Genomic DNA, 16,567 nt, shown 5'->3' with positions numbered 1-16,567 from the left:
ATAAGTTACACTGAGTTACACTTCCACAATTCCCTCATCTTTTTGTTTTTGTTTATATTAACCATTAATCTAAACATCAATATAAGTAAACAATCAATCACTACAAGTAAACATCATTACAAGTATAAGTAAATAATCAATCACTTTGGTAATCAAATTCCCTTGGGCATACACCGTCATCCTGCAAGAATCACAAAACATTTCGTTGGTCATTGACTCCTTCCATATCATTCAATCTATTGCATTTGCATCACAAATATATTTTCAAAACAACACTTCACCATCACCAAGATACAACAATTTCACTTCATTTTCAAGTTTTGTAAAGCATCTGCACCATCTGGCAAAAACGTTTGCCGCCACACAAATGTTGACTTTGTTTGAAAGGAAGGGCTGATCACTTGTGTTTGAATCCTGGTATGAAACATTTTCTCCTAATGTCTTCATAGCTCCTGCACTACTTCGTGTAGGATTTCGCTGTTGTGGTAACATTGCGGAGTCATAGACTGACCCTGCTCTCCTTGTAGCATTCTTGCCACTTTTTGCTGTAAACCATAGTAATTCCTGAACAAGGCCTTCACCCAGTTGTAGTCGACTTGCCTCCTCCCTCATTGTGAGTGGGCAGCAAGTATTGGTGTGACGTTGATTGGCCAGCAAGATGTGGAACAGGGATGCCGGATGCATCCACAATGATGTTGGGACCATGGTGTTCAGGTCATTCATGGTCCTTACCAGGAGCAACCAGCAGAATCGTGCACAGCTGTTGTGACAAGGGCACAGCCGTTTTTTGCAGCTCCATGCTGGTTCCCCGGACGTTGGTGAAGTAATAACATATGTCCCCGCATTTCACAGAGGTTGCAGGTAAAATGTCGTTGTCCTGCAACTTCTGATGTGGTGAATGTTCGAAGCCTTCGAACAAGAGTAAGTGATCGCCTTTCTTTCATATGTTGCAGTGTGATCCAGGCAAATGGTCACATAAATTTCCTTGGTGAAGGTAAGCATTCATCTCCAAGTTACACGGGAGAATGTCTTCATCATTCTTTGAGAAAGAGGGTGTATGCCATGATTAACTTCATTTTTTAGCCACAAATTTTCTTTCTCGAACTTCTTCCCAATTCCGTTAGCAATCCCTCCAAAATGTGATCTCGTCTTATCCTTATGCTCAGTCACATCTGAATCTGCTTTCCGCACACACTGAATCAGATAGGGTACATCTTACCATGAAATCAGCATAATCATGTATATCTTCCGACAGTTTCACATTCAACAATTTGTTGTTTTTCCTTAACACAAAAGTTATATTCATTTATATGCGTCACACAAATAATATTCAATCAGGTATGTATTTTATTACTAAACTAAGAATAGCATCCACAATTGCTTTCAGGTTAATATAGTTCAAAAATTAACTCATGCAGGTATTTTAGCACTACTCTAAGAAAATAAATTGTATATGATTACAATCACAAACGGGAATACCTAATTCCCAACAACAATTTTCCCAAACCAACAAATTAAACATAATGTATTATTACCATAATTCCTCTCCACTTTTTCTTTTCCCTCTTTTTTTTCCTAACAGTGTGTCACTCGTGATGATATGAGTTCACTGATATTGTAATTGACACAACTCATAACATTGTCGTTATGCCATTATCTTAATTCTACTGTATTCACTATTCATTTGCAACATCACTTGATTCATTCTTTTAATCTCGGTATTATTCATATCATCATAACAATCTTTCTATTTTAGGTCCATATTTGTTTCTATTCTTATCAACCTCCTACGGTTTATCAATTTGTTCCAAAACACTGCAACCAAAGGTTTTAACCAAAGCTCTACCAAACTATTTCCAATTTGAACTCAAAATGCTAATTAAACAACAATTCAAAGAATTAACTTCAATGGGTCAACAAACTCATCTATCTATAATTCCAGTAATCTCTGTACGTTTGTACGTTTGTACGTCTGTACGTCTGTACGTCTGTACGTCTGTTTGTCTGTGACCGCTGTTTCTCGACAACCACGGGTCCGATATACTTTTAACTTGCCAGGTATATTGCTGGGGACCCGAGGATGTGCCTTTTCAAGGTTTGAAATTAATCGGACAAGTACTTACCGAGCTATGGCGATTTAGCCGTTCGCCGTTCGCTTTGGCGTTGCGAATGGACCAAACCATTGCATGTAAATAGAGGGGGGGGGGTTCTGTGGTCGTTGCGAATGGACCAAACCATTCATGTAAATAGAGGGGGGGGGGGGGTTCTGTGGTCGTTACTGCCACGTGGTTTCAAAGTTTTTTTTTGTTGTTGTTGTTTGCACGCATGTTTTTTTGCACCCACGTACGGGCACGCCCTAGGATGTTTACACACACACACCCCTACACAAATTTTTTTTTTTTTTTTTTTGGCAAGGAACGGGCACCCACGTACGGGCACGTCCTAGCTTATATATAGTACGGGCATGCCCTAGTTTTATAAACAGATCTAATTTTCCCATCCAATAATTTTCCTTGCCAAATGTCATATTGCAACACTTTAATAAACCTTCGAAAAATGTCTCCCAAATCAATAAATTCCCTTTTTACTTCCCAAATACTCATCTGTAAATTACATATTCAATTACAGTTTTTCCCTATTTGTTCGGCCTAAATGGCCACCGAAGTGGCTGCCAACATGCAGTACCGTTTTTATCTACCAAGCAAGTATTCGTCCACATAAGATCTCTACCAAAATGTTGTTTGTAAAAAACAAATCTGGGATTTCTGATTACATGGATGCACACTCTCAGGACATTTCAGGCTGCTTGTTAACAATCCACTACGATAAATTAATTCCTTTACCCACAATCAAATAATTAGTACAAATTGAGGATATTATCCCTATCACATTCATTTATAGATTCATTATGTTGGATCTAAATTTTCTCCCACTGCTGCAAGGAAGAACAATAGCTCTTATAAGTCTTTGTAATATTTCACTTCATTTACCCAGCATCGAAGAATTTATTTACTATCCATTCCCATCTGTTAACCAGTGACTTTGTTTGAACTCCAAAACTTAATTTGATGAATCCCATGTGTACAGCTACCACTTATTGAAACCCATACTTTTGTAGAAAATATCCAAGTAAGTGTTTTTATTTTAAACCCCCTTAACTGTTGCTCATCCATTTCTATGCACCCAGTGAGTACTCCTGACACCAGTATGCCAATATAGGTGTGCGAGTTTAACAAATATGTTGCAGGTACACGTGACATCGCGTTCTGAGTATAAATAACGTAACAGCGCGTTCATGGCTGCCCCTTGGTTTAAGATTCACAATGCATTCCGTTTTAAAACTCACAATAGTTCAAATCAGCAAGATTTTCTTTACTATTTTCCCATATCATCTATGCCTAATACACATCCATACATGCAGCACAATTTATATGCTGATAAAATTCAAGTTTATATATATATATATAAATCCATGAGCAGAGTATTCTGGGAAGTCAGTGTAAGACCTCTCCCAAATTTGGATAATTTTGTACTCCCTCATTTCCTTTTATGAAGCTCATATCCATAAATAGATGTTATTCTCATATAAATTCTATCAAAAATGGAATCCCAAAATTACTCACAATTTTACTATTAATTAATGGCTGCTCATAACCCAGCACATCAAATCTTTATATTCCATTTCCCTTGACAAAAGAGATAATGTTCATAATCAAATTATATTTCTATTTTATTTTACGGATTCTCTGGATATTCAATCCCATCCACATAAAACTATCCATTTCCAGCCAGGCACACTGTCGGTGTCAACAATCTTGTAAGATTGATATACAAAACAACAAAAACAAAAACACTAACATTGACACACATAAACACACACACACATGCATTATGCGTATTTGTTTGCGTTGGAACCATTATTTACAGATCAAGATGGGTGTCAATTTTATTTCAATTTCATAAAATTTGTCCTTCAATTTTATAAATGCTAATACACAAATAGACCAAAAAGTTTATTCTTAGAAAACCCCTATAATGTCACATTGAAATTACCCTTTCAGTTCCCACCATAATTTATCCAAATTTGACTACACACCCATTTGCATGTCAGTCGACCACTGACCTATCAATCATGCGGAACACTAGTCCGAAATTCCCACCTGATCATCATGTGACTCTTGTCACTTAGTTTCAAAAATTTGCAAAGCAATTGTTCCAACTTTGTAAATTTAAAATTGTGTGCCCAACATAAAAGATCCAATTTCGGCATTTGATCAATTAATTACTAATTTGCTTACAAGCAAAAGAAAGAATGAATAATTCTTGCTCCGAAAACTTTTCAGACCCAAGAATCATCGACAGTTATTCATGTTTGTCCAGTAATCTAATTTGTTGAGGCCAATCGTCATTTGGGATTTGTCGCAATGAAGGCCTAATCATTGTCTGAGGTATCGGTCAGCACTGGTACCCTTGATCTTGGTTTACCCTATTAACTTGTCTTCCTGTTGACATATGGACATCTTCTTCTCCAATGTCCCATCTTTCCACACTTGAAACACCGGTTTCTGTCGTTGTCTGATCTGTGCACCTGTGCACTTGTATTGCTGGGCTGCATCTCTACATCCCTGAGTTGCCACTGCAATCTCTCGTTATCTCCTGAAACACGAAAAATTCTCTGTACCGTCCTTTTTGGGGAGACAACTGGAAATCAGATGGGACAACTGTCACTTTCATTCCTAATTTCGAGGGCAGTTGTGCATTTGTCTCCTCCACTGTATCCTGTATCCTTTTTATTTTAAGTTCTAGATCCGTTATCCGTTCTTGCTGTTCCCGTTGTCTGGATTCACCATCCCAAAGATGGAATGCAAGCCAGTCTACCGTTAGATTCTGTCTCTTCCTGGCTTTCAATCTTTGTTCCAATCTTTCCAATCGACTTCGCTCAAATGTACCATCTCTTGGAAACTCCTCATCATGTCCCTTTGTCCACAAATACCAATTCTCGACCTGCCTTATAGCTTCGGCACCATAACGGTCGTACATATGATGTGTACAAGTACCTTTTTGTGGAATTTCTGGTTGTCCTTGTGTATTCTTGCAGGCTCCATTTCCCATTCTGCCTTTTATCAAAGTAGCGTTGGATGTGTTGTAGCTTGTTCCAGGTTCCTCTAAAGCTTCACTCGTACCTCCAGGAAGGATCTCTCCACCTGTTCACACGGTGATTTCCAGAGAATCTCCCTCAGCTGTGGCTTTTGCACAATCCAATCTCACAGATCAGTATTTGCAGATGAGTCGGAGGGTCAGTATGAAATGGGTGAATCCTCAGGTGTCCGCTCTGTTGACGGGGAAATCACACAATGGTAACCGCACATATATATCTGTATATAAACTCACCACCTTGCTCAATTTTCCCAGGTTGTCTCCACATTGATAATATCTCGCAAAGATATCAAAGCTTCTTTCTTGAGACCGCATTTTCATCAATGAAACAATCAATATATTCAATTCAATTTATTCAGTTCAATTTATTCAGTTAAATTTATTCAATTAAATTCAATCAATTAGATTCAATCAATCAACAATTCAATCAATTATTCAATTTCAATTAATTCATCAATATTCATCAATAAATCAAATTAATCATTTTGAATGACTCCTTGCATAAGCCCTTTCCCCAATGATGTCAGGACAGGTCCATCCATTGACTGAGATCGAATCTCATCGGTCGTCACCTCTGGTTCGTACCTCATGTCAATTGATGAATCACCGTCCTGTCCTAGGGTCATATCTGACATATTTCCCCATTTTGCCTGGTCTCCACAAATTTTCTTTGCAACCACTAAAGGCAACTCATCCTTCATTCGTGAGACAAGAATATCCAATCATATCATTCTACTTCTTCCATAAGTGTGAAGAATATCCAATCATATCATTCTACTTCTTCCATAAGTGTGAAGAATATCCAATCATATCATTCAACTTCTTCCATGATTGTCAAGAATATCCAATCATATAATTCAATGTACCATCCATGATATTTGTTTGCTCATTCACTATTCCTGATTCGTCATCAAGGATCTCCATCATCACACAGCGTACTTAATTCCGCATTTTAATGAGAATTCAACAGGAATTTACGACTCAAAGGAAAAAGAATGAGCAGACCTTTTGCAGGACGATCGTTACAAAAATCGTTACATATATTAAAGTATTTATAATGTCGACAAAATCATATCTTAATTCTTACAAAATTTGGTTCTTTGAATAAATCACAGCACCGGGAGAACCAGCTCAAAAAATGGATCTTTGTGTTTATTCAGCACCCTAGTAATTGGTTCTTTGTGTACTAATTACACAGCACCCAGGCCCCGCTCATATGGATCTTTGTGCAGCGCTGCACAGCACCTGAGCAAACGGGGTTTCATCTACATTTTCCTTATCCGGTGTACCATCCGTGATATTTGTTTGCTCATTCACTATTCCTGATTCGTCATCAAGGATCTCCATCATCACACAGCGTACTTAATTCCGCATTTTAATGAGAATTCAACAGGAATTTACGACTCAAAGGAAAAAGAACGAGCAGACATTTTGCAGGACGATAACTGGAATTAGTTGTGAAAATATATCCAAAATACACAAAAATACACACCCACACAAATAAACAACATTTATTTCGTTCAACAGAACAAACATTTCCTATATCATGACATGCATGTCTTCAAAATTATATGACCAAGAGAAAAAGTAAAACTAATTAAAACTGCAGGCAGTGATAATCCGGGGACCATACCGCTCCATCCTGATTGGACGAGTGCGTGCTAGAGTCGTTAACAACGACAGTCCAGATCCGATTGTTCAAAATTTCAACTCAATCGATCGAAAAATGAACGCAGGGATGCATTTTAAAGGTGCAGTGGCACTAACTGAGTTGCCACGAATATGGCCACGAAATTGCCAATATGGCCATCACAAAATATTTTCCTTAATCAATTGGCTCATAGCATAACCAATCTGCAAGTATTTCATCCGAAGATGTATCTCTGAGGACTTTTAATTAAATAAGTCATTTATAAATCAACGAGTTAATTTATTAAATGATAAATCAATAAATCAAAATTTTCCTTGACAGCCACATCACTTGGTCAATGTCATGTCCAAATATCAGCTTCCTTACTCAAAAGGTGCCTGAGTTAATGTAATGTAATTACTGTAATAAGACTACTGCAATTACTGTAATGATTACTGTAATTACTGTAATTACCGGAACTGTAATTACTGTAATTACCTCAGGTAATTACTGTAATGTAATTAATTAAATAAGTACTTCCTTAATCGCTAATAATTAAATAACTCGTGAATTTTTATCCGATTTACTTAACATTTGAGTGTCCCCAAAACGTTGGAGCAAAACGTTGCAACAACGAAAGTGAAACGTTGTAGCGACGTTGTGGAAACGTCAGCAAAACCCAACATTTAAATGTTCCCAAAACGTTGGAGCAAAACGTTGCAACAACGAAAGTGAAACGTTGTGGCGACGTTGTGGAAACGTCAGCAAAACACAACATTTGAATGTTCCCAAAACGTTGGAGCAAAACGTTGCAACAACGAAAGTGAAACGTTGTGGCGACGTTGTGGAAACGTCAGCAAAACACAACATTTAAATGTTCCCAAAACGTTGGAGCAAAACGTTGCAACAACGAAAGTGAAACGTTGTGGCGACGTTGTGGAAACGTCAGCAAAACCCAACATTTGAATGTTCCCAAAACGTTGGAGCAAAACGTTGCAACAACGAAAGTGAAACGTTGTGGCGACGTTGTGGAAACGTCAGCAAAACACAACATTTAAATGTTCCCAAAACGTTGGAGCAAAACGTTGCAACAACGAAAGTGAAACGTTGTGGCGACGTTGTGGAAACGTCAGCAAAACCCAACATTTGAATGTTCCCAAAACGTTGGAGCAAAACGTTGCAACAACGAAAGTGAAACGTTGTGGCGACATTGTGGAAACGTCAGCAAAACACAACATTTAAATGTTCCCAAAACGTTGGAGCAAAACGTTGCAACAACGAAAGTGAAATGTTGTGGCGGCGTTGTGGAAACGTCAGCAAAACACAACATTTGAATGTTCCCAAAACGTTGGAGCAAAACGTTGCAACAACGAAAGTGAAACGTTGTGGCGACGTTGTGGAAACGTCAGCAAAACACAACATTTAAATGTTCCCAAAACGTTGGAGCAAAACGTTGCAACAACGAAAGTGAAACGTTGTGGCGACGTTGTGGAAACGTCAGCAAAACACAACATTTGAATGTTCCCAAAACGTTGGAGCAAAACGTTGCAACAACGAAAGTGAAACGTTGTAGCGACGTTGTGGAAACGTTAGCAAAACCCAACATTTGAATGTTCCCAAAACGTTGGAGCAAAACGTTGCAACAACGAAAGTGAAACGTTGTAGCGACGTTGTGGAAACGTTAGCACAACCCAACATTTGAATGTTCCCAATTTATCCCATTAAAATCCCATTAAATCCCATTAAAATCCCATTAAAATCCTATTAAAATCCCATTAAAATCTTATTAAAATCCCATTAAAATCTTATTAAAATCCCATTAAAATCCTATTAAAATCCCATTAAAATCTTCAGACAAAACACTAGCAATATTATTCCTAGGACTAAAATTACCAGGACCATTATCAAACATTTATCAAAATATTAGGACCATCATCAAACCAATGAATGACTCAATCCTTTAATGACTACATCCAAACCCAGACATTTTGAGTTCCGTAACTTTAATACTTCAAATTTTCCATTCCTTCCCTTCCTGATCCTTAGATGTAGGGATGGGTTCTTTTTAGGATCATGTTGCATCGAGCATTATTTTCCAAAACAGTGTGAACATTAAACCACACCATAACCTCTGACATCCCACCATTTACACCAGCTTTTCCATGATGTCGCGATATGACCCCATAATCCCACAAAACTCTTCGTTGCTTTGACATCCAATATGAAAATTCTCATTTAACCCGTTCAAAGAACGTCCATTTCGCTAAATCGAACCAACCACAACCTTCGCCATTAATATCTATTGTAAGCGTGCCGAATCAGTAAGCATCACCCCTCCTATGAGCCTCGACCAGAGGGTGGTTGTTACTCACAAACACTCGTCGCTAGCTGTTCCATTGTCTGCCGATTCCCACTCTGCTGCCGATTTCCACTGAGCCATCAGAGTGGAATTTGGAATTTTTTATTTCTCTGAGCTCATGAAAGTGGTGACAATGGGTGGTCTGCCATTGCTTTCCACAAAAGTATCTTTCACCTTTCAATAAAATATTTGTACCAACCAAATCTGCGAGTATGGGGCGCAGAGAAAATACACAAAAAGCAACAGCCCTGGCTTTGCTTCCTTTTTTTTTTTTACTTTGGACCCACGGCTTTCGTCCTACACAATTCCGTTTAATTTGTCTAAATCCGACCAGTCGTTCCAAAGATATAAGCCGTTTTGTCGCAATACCATAAATTGGAATGAGGTAAAATATATATATATAAATATAATTCCATTTCCCGGCTCCCTGTCCGCTGAGCAAGTCGCGTGTTTTGAACAAGTGCAAAAAAAAAAAATAACTACTTTACACGTGTACGGGTGTGTAAACGAGTGTACCGACCTTACACGTCTTGGAAGCAAATGGTCGCATGGTGCACGCATGCTCCGTTTGCCCCCAGGTCACAGTAAGGCCTTTAATGACCAGCGCCGACCTGGTGCATTTTATTTAGACAGCGCAAAAAATACGTATTTACAGAAATCATTTAGAAAAAACACGAATAATAGCTACAGTCGTTTATCGAAGTACCATTCGTGATGGGTCACGCCACCTATAACGCGGCATCGGTGCGCACGGAACCCCCAGGACCACCTCCTCCCCCATGTATGTACAAAACTATTTCCAAGTTCGTAAATCATATTGGACAAAAACAAGCCACACTCACCTTTTAAAGACTTGTTTGTACAATTGATGTCAGCGGTGCCTCCAAATTGTAGGGGAAGTACTGGGGGAGACTCAAGACTCCAATGACCGGACACAGGTTTTACAAAAGGTCTGGTTTATTAACTGGTTCTTCACTTCATTCCAATTATCAAATAATACCGCTTAATTCAATGGACCAGGTTAACTCTTTTCGCATTGTCCTTCTCGTTCGGCCGATGTTCCTCCGCCACTCCCGTCGGGCAGAGGGTCTGATGATGAGTCCTCGTCCGTTCCGTCGGTCAGAGCTTCTGCTCACAAGTCCCTTTGACTCAACGTTTGTTCTCGTTTATATGGACAAACTGGACTTAATCCCCTGTCCGCTGAACGTTAATCCTTTCTCCGCTAATGCCCCGAGGTCATGCATGCACCAAGTCCTGGCATCAGCTCGCTCCCCTCCTGCTGTGAGTTCCGTTTACCAAACGATAGGGGGGTGCTCCAGCCAGGGGCTGTGACCAGGTGGACAAGAGATTACCATGTTCGGGCACATTCCTGACACTCATGTACGAACTCGTCTTTCACAGAGTTTGCAGGTAAAATGTATCTGCTTCGTTACCAGTGTTAATTAATAAGTTACCAGTGCCAATTAATAAGTTACACTGAGTTACACTTCCACAAGGTAAAGATACAAAAGATGATTTATCGGAAAGACAGCCAACAATGGCGGTATCGTCTGCATACTTCATAAAGTTACAAACTTCTTTAAGAGCCACACATCCATTGGTGTACAAACTGAACAGTAGAGGTGACAATACACCGCCTTGTGGAGCACCAGTATTCAAGATTGATAACTTTGATAAGCTACCATTCACCCTCACCTGCTGAGGACGGTCCCGTAAAAAACTTTCCACCCAGAGTATGATATGGGGGTTCAGGCACAGGTCACTCAACACGTTCAGAAGGGTAAATGGCTGCATGGTGTTAAAGGCTGACGAGAAATCGATAAATAACACGCGGACATAGGTTCCATTCTGGTCAAGGTGACTTGTGATTAGATGAAGTAAGCTGAGCCAGGCAGCTTCAACACCTCGTCTTGCTTTGTATGCAAATTGTAAAGGATCCAGTTTACGAGTTACATCTGATGCTATAAACATCACCATCAATTTCTCCATACATTTACACAAGATGGAGGTAAGGGCAACAGGTCGAGAATCATTGAGCTGCCTTGGGTGAACCTTTTGTGGCACGGGAATAATAATGGACTTTTTCCAACAAATAGGAACAGTGTGAGTCGTCAAAAGTAACTGAAACAATCGAGTAAAAACATGACTAAGTTCTAAACAGAACTCTTTCAGATTACAAGACTTAATGCCATCTGGGCCACAAGCCATCCTTTTACTCAACGCCCTAAAACACCTCAGGACATCAGGTTCACAAATTACAGGTATCGGACACACTCGAGTATCCAGATCCTCACAGAGAGCTTCACATTTTACTCGGTTTTCTGGAACATCAAATCTCACGTAAAAGTCGCTCAATTCATCCACAAATTTGGAATCTACAACATTAGTGGACAATCTACCATCCTTGAGCCTCTCATCCATGCCCATCATATGCCTGAGTCCCCTCCAAGTGTTACGAGCATCACCATCGTGTAGCTGTTCTTCAATATTATCCGTGTACGACCGTTTACACCTGCCAATGACAGGGCGCAATTCTTTCTTTGCCACCTTGAGGGCCGAGTCATCCATCTTCAGGAATGCACGCTTCTTCTTCTTCAAACAAGCCTTCACTTCAGCGGTAACCCAAGGTTTGTTATTGGGAAACATGCGAATGGTTCTCTCTGTGGTCACGAGGTCCTCACAGAACCTCAAAGAATGATATAAGAGTTGAGGTTGGCCCTTTGGAATAAATTGAAAAACACCTTCCGATACCACTTGTGGCAGCGGGCTTCCTTCATATAATTGGAAATCTTTTTGTCGCCGAGGTCTTCACCCCCCATCGCTGAATTGTACTGTGGTGGACACGAAAGCTCACTTGCGTGATGGCATCATTCCGCGCACCAAGTGGGTGGCGGCCACGCCCGAGGGGTAGGCGTGGCCTCGGGATATACACCGGGCGCGCAGCCCGGAGCGCTCGAGTGCTACAGTGGAGCTCTTGTAATAAAGACTTTCAACTTACCGCGTTGTCCACTTCCTCCTTGCTAACAAGTAGCGCGCGTAGCACCGCGCTTCATTGGTGACCCTCCGACGTTCTGGTCAGCCGTCGCTGACCACCCAAACCCACCACAGCAATGGCAACCAACACGGTCACAATCAAACTCCCCGAGTTCTGGGAGGCTCAAGCTGAAGTTTGGTTCCTGCAGGCAGAAGCCGGTTCTGTGACGACGGAACCCCGAGCTCTCGCTGCCGAGGCCGACAAGTTCTTCGCGGCTTTGGACACGCAGGCGAGTTTTGGCGCGGCCGTCACGCATCCCGAGGCTGATGCACACCTCGTGGCTGATGCTGATGCACACCACACGGCCGCCACCACGCCCCGCCCACCACCGCCGCCGCGGAGAAAACCGCGGCCTCCGCCGCCAACCTGGTGTTTTTTCCACGCCCATTTCGGCCACGAGGCTCGGCAATGTTGCCCGCCGTGCTCATTCGGCAGGTCGGGAAACGCCCGGGACGGCCTTCGGTAGTGGCACTGAGCGCCGGCCGTTCAAACAGCCTACTGTTCATCACGGACACCTTATCCGGGCGCCGTTACCTGTGCGACACGGGAGCGCAGGTGAGTGTCATTCCCGCCGGTACGACCGACAAGCATACTGCGGGCCGGGGCCCCGCGCTGCTTGCTGCCAACGGTACGTCCATTCGCACATAAGGAAAACGCTGCCTTTCTCTGTGGTTCGGAGGGCAGGTTTTCCGGTGGTCGTTCGTCACTCCCGACGTGCCTATGGCACTGCTTGGCGCGGACTTCCTCTGTGCCAATGGCCTGTTGGTGGACATAAAGCACAGAAGGCTTGTCCAGGCCGAGACATTCAGCTCGCTCGCTTGCGCGCTGCCCGCCTCGTTGAGCAGCTCCCGGAGCGGCTCATCGAGCGGCTCGCCGAGTGGCTTGCTGAGCAGTTCAGTTCCGGCCAGGTTGATCTGTACGCTTCCGGCAGCGGACGAATTCACCCGCCTCCTCGCCAGCTTCCCGGCCCTCACGCGGCCCACCTTCTCGGCGGGGGCCATCAAGCACGGGGTGGAACACCACATCCCCACCGCCGGGCCACAGGTCTACGCCCGGGCACGCCGCCTCGAGCCGACGAAGCTCGCGGTAGCTAAAGCGGAGTTCGCTTCGCTGGAGCGGCTCGGCATCGTGCGGCGCTCCAAGAGTGCTTGGGCGTCGCTGCTCCACATCGTGCCAAAGCACGGCGGGGGGTGGCGACCGTGCGGGGACTACCGGCGCCTCAACGACGCCACCACCCCCGACCGCTACCCCGTCCCCCACATTCAGGACTTCTCCATCCGGTTGGTAGGCATGTCCTTCTTTTCAAAGGTGGACCTCATACCGAGCGGCTTGCTGACGGCCCTCACGTCAGGTTAGAGGAGGGCCGTCAGGCCGGAGGACATCCCGAAGATGGCGGTCATCACGCCATTCAGACTTTTCGAATTTCTTCGGATGCCCTTTGGTTTGAAAAATGCGGCTCAGGCGTTCCAGTGACTAATGGACAGCATCTTGCGCGACTTGGATTTTCTGTACGTTTACCTGGACGACATCCTCATCGCCAGCGCGTCCCGCGAAGCGCACCTTCACCATCTCCGCACGCTTTTCGAACGCCTGGGCCAGCATGGCCTCATCATGAACCCCGCCAAGTGCCGGTTCGGCGTCGCCGACATCGACTTTTTGGGGCACCGCGTCACCAGGCACGGGGCCGTCCCCGTACCGGCCAAGGTGGAGGCGGTGAAGGGGTTTCCGTGCCCCCGCACGATCAAGGGGCTCCAGGAGTTCCTGGGCATGGTAAACTTTTACCATCGGTTCCTACCCCGCATCGCCCAGCTCCTGTGCCCATTGCACGAGGCCCTCCGTGGGAAGCCGGGCAAAGGTGACGTTACCTGGACCGAGCAGATGGACGCGGCGTTTGCGGGCGCGAAGCTCGCCTTGGCTAACGCCACCATGCTCACGCACCTGGCGCCTGATGCACCGATCGCCCTCACCACCGACGCCTCGGACTACGCAGTGGGCGCGGTGCATGAGCAATGGGTGCGTGGTGCCTGGCAACCGCTGGCGTTCTTCAGCCGGGAGCTTCGCCCGCTCGAACGCCGTTAAAGTACCTTCGACCGCGAGTTGCTCGGGCTTCACCTGGCGGTCAGGCACTTCCTCCATCTGCTTGAGGGCCGTGCGTTCACGGCCTTCGTCGACCACAAGCCACTGGTCTTCGCGATGGGCAAGGTCACCGAGCCGTGGTTGGCCCGGCAGCAGCGTCACCTCTCGGACGTGTCCGAATATACGACGGATATCCGGTACGTCGCGGGGAAGGACAACCCGGTGGCGGATTGCCTTTCCCGGTCCGTCGCCCACGCAGTCCACCTTGGCATCAACTATGCCCGGATGGCGGCGGACCAGGCCGCCGACCCCGGCGTCCAGGCCTTGCGGACCGCCGTCATGGGCCTCCGCGTCACCGAGGTGCTGTTCGACGGCGCGGGCAGGGCTTTCTTGTGCGACGTCTCCTTCGGGCGGCCTCACCCCATCGTGCCCGCGGGCTGGCAGCGCCAGGTTTTTGACGCCATCCACGGCCTGGCCCACCCGGGCACAAAGGCCTCCCAGAGGTTGGTCGCCGACAAGTTTGTCTGGCATGGCCTCCGGAAGGCCGTCCGCGGCTGGACCAGGACGTGCCTCGCGTGCCAGTGCGCGAAGGTGCACCGACACACCCAGGCCCCATTGGCCCCGTTTACGGTGCCGGAACGTAGGTTCGACCACGTTCACGTGGACCTGGTGGGACCTCTGCCCCCCTCGCGGGGTTTCACCCATGTCCTCACCATGGTGGACCGCACCACCCGGTGGCCGGAGGCCATGCCTTTGGCGGCGACAACGGCGGCGGACGTCGCGCAGGTGTTCATCACCACCTGGGTCGCCCAGTTCGGCGCCCCCTCGGACATCTCGTCCGACCGCGACCCCCATTTCACCTCGGAGCTCTGGGGGGCGGTCGCACGGGGGCTCGGGGTCCAGCTGCACCGAACCACGGCCTACCACCCCTAGGCCAACGGCCTGTGCGAGCGGTTCCACCGCTCATTGAAGGCCGTGCTCCGGGCCACCCTCTGCGACGGCGGCTGGGTCGACAGGCTCCCCTGCGTCCTGCTGGGCCTCCGGACGGCGCCCAAGGACGACCTGCGCATCCGCGGCGGAGTTGGTCTTCAGACAACCGCTGCGGGTGCCGGGCGAGTTCCTCCCCGACCCCACGGCACCATGGTCCGCGGCGCAGGAGCGCTCCGCGCTGCAGGAGACTGCCCGGAGGTTCGCCCCGGTGCCGACGGCGCACCATGGGCACCCACCTACGCACGTCGCCCCGGAGCTTTGCACCGCGGAGTACGTCTTCGTCCGGCACGAGGCCCACCGGACACCACTGCGGCCCCCGTACGATGGGCCTTTCCACGTGCTGGAGACCAGGGTGAAACATTTCACCTTGGACATTGGCAGTACTCCCGACCGCATCTCAGTGGATCGCCTCAAGCCGGCCCACCTCGACGTGGACCACCCACCGCCTGTGGCTCGGCCCCCGCGTCGAGGCTGCCCCCCTGCGGGCAGACCCCCGGCACGCCGCCCCCTGGTCCGGCACCCATCCCGGGTACAGCCGGAGGCATCCCAGCTGGCATCCCTGCACCCTGGATGCCGCCAGTCGCCAGAGGGCATTTCGGACGGGTCATCCGTTTGCCCGGCAAACTGGCCCTCCAGGTGCGCGGGAATTCTGGGGGGGCGCGTGTGGCAGACACGAAAGCTCACTGGCGTGATGGCATCATTCCGCGCACCAAGTGGGTGGCGGCCACGCCCCTGGGGTAGGCGTGGCCTCGGGATATACACCGGGCGCGCAGCCCGGAGCGCTCGAGTGCTACAGTGGAGCTCTTGTAATAAAGACTCTTTCAACTTCCCGCGTTGTCCGCTTCCTCCTTGCTAACAAGTAGCGCGCGTAGCACAGCGCTTCAGTACACCTGAATCATTTGCGGATTGACAGCAGGCACATCGAATCCAGGAGGCGGTAATTGCGCGGTAAATTTGAATGCGGCCAGAGCCAATAAATTCGGCTTGGAGACATTTCGGCGCATGCGTGAAGCCGATAGAATCAGCTTGAAGACACCAGAGGGTTAAAATCCGGCAATGAGTCGATTCGAAAACACGCATATGGTGACGATGAAATATTAAGGAACAATACTTTTATGGGAAACGTGTGCGGGCTTAATTAAACTTTATTTATAATTTACACTTAGCCCAAAGAAAGCCATGGGAAATCTGACGTAACAAAGCTGGACGGTGTATAATCAGCAGAGGCCTATACAAGCGTAATGTTAGGCCAACTTGGAAACAAGATGGAGGCAATATCATTTCGTCTCAGCCTTGGGTGGGTGGAGTCAAGAGACAACTG

Source organism: Myxine glutinosa, chromosome 1, assembly GCF_964187855.1.
Source record: "Myxine glutinosa chromosome 1, kmMyxGlut1.1, whole genome shotgun sequence".
NCBI lineage: Eukaryota > Metazoa > Chordata > Myxini > Myxiniformes > Myxinidae > Myxine > Myxine glutinosa.
This window is presented reverse-complemented; position numbering follows the sequence as displayed.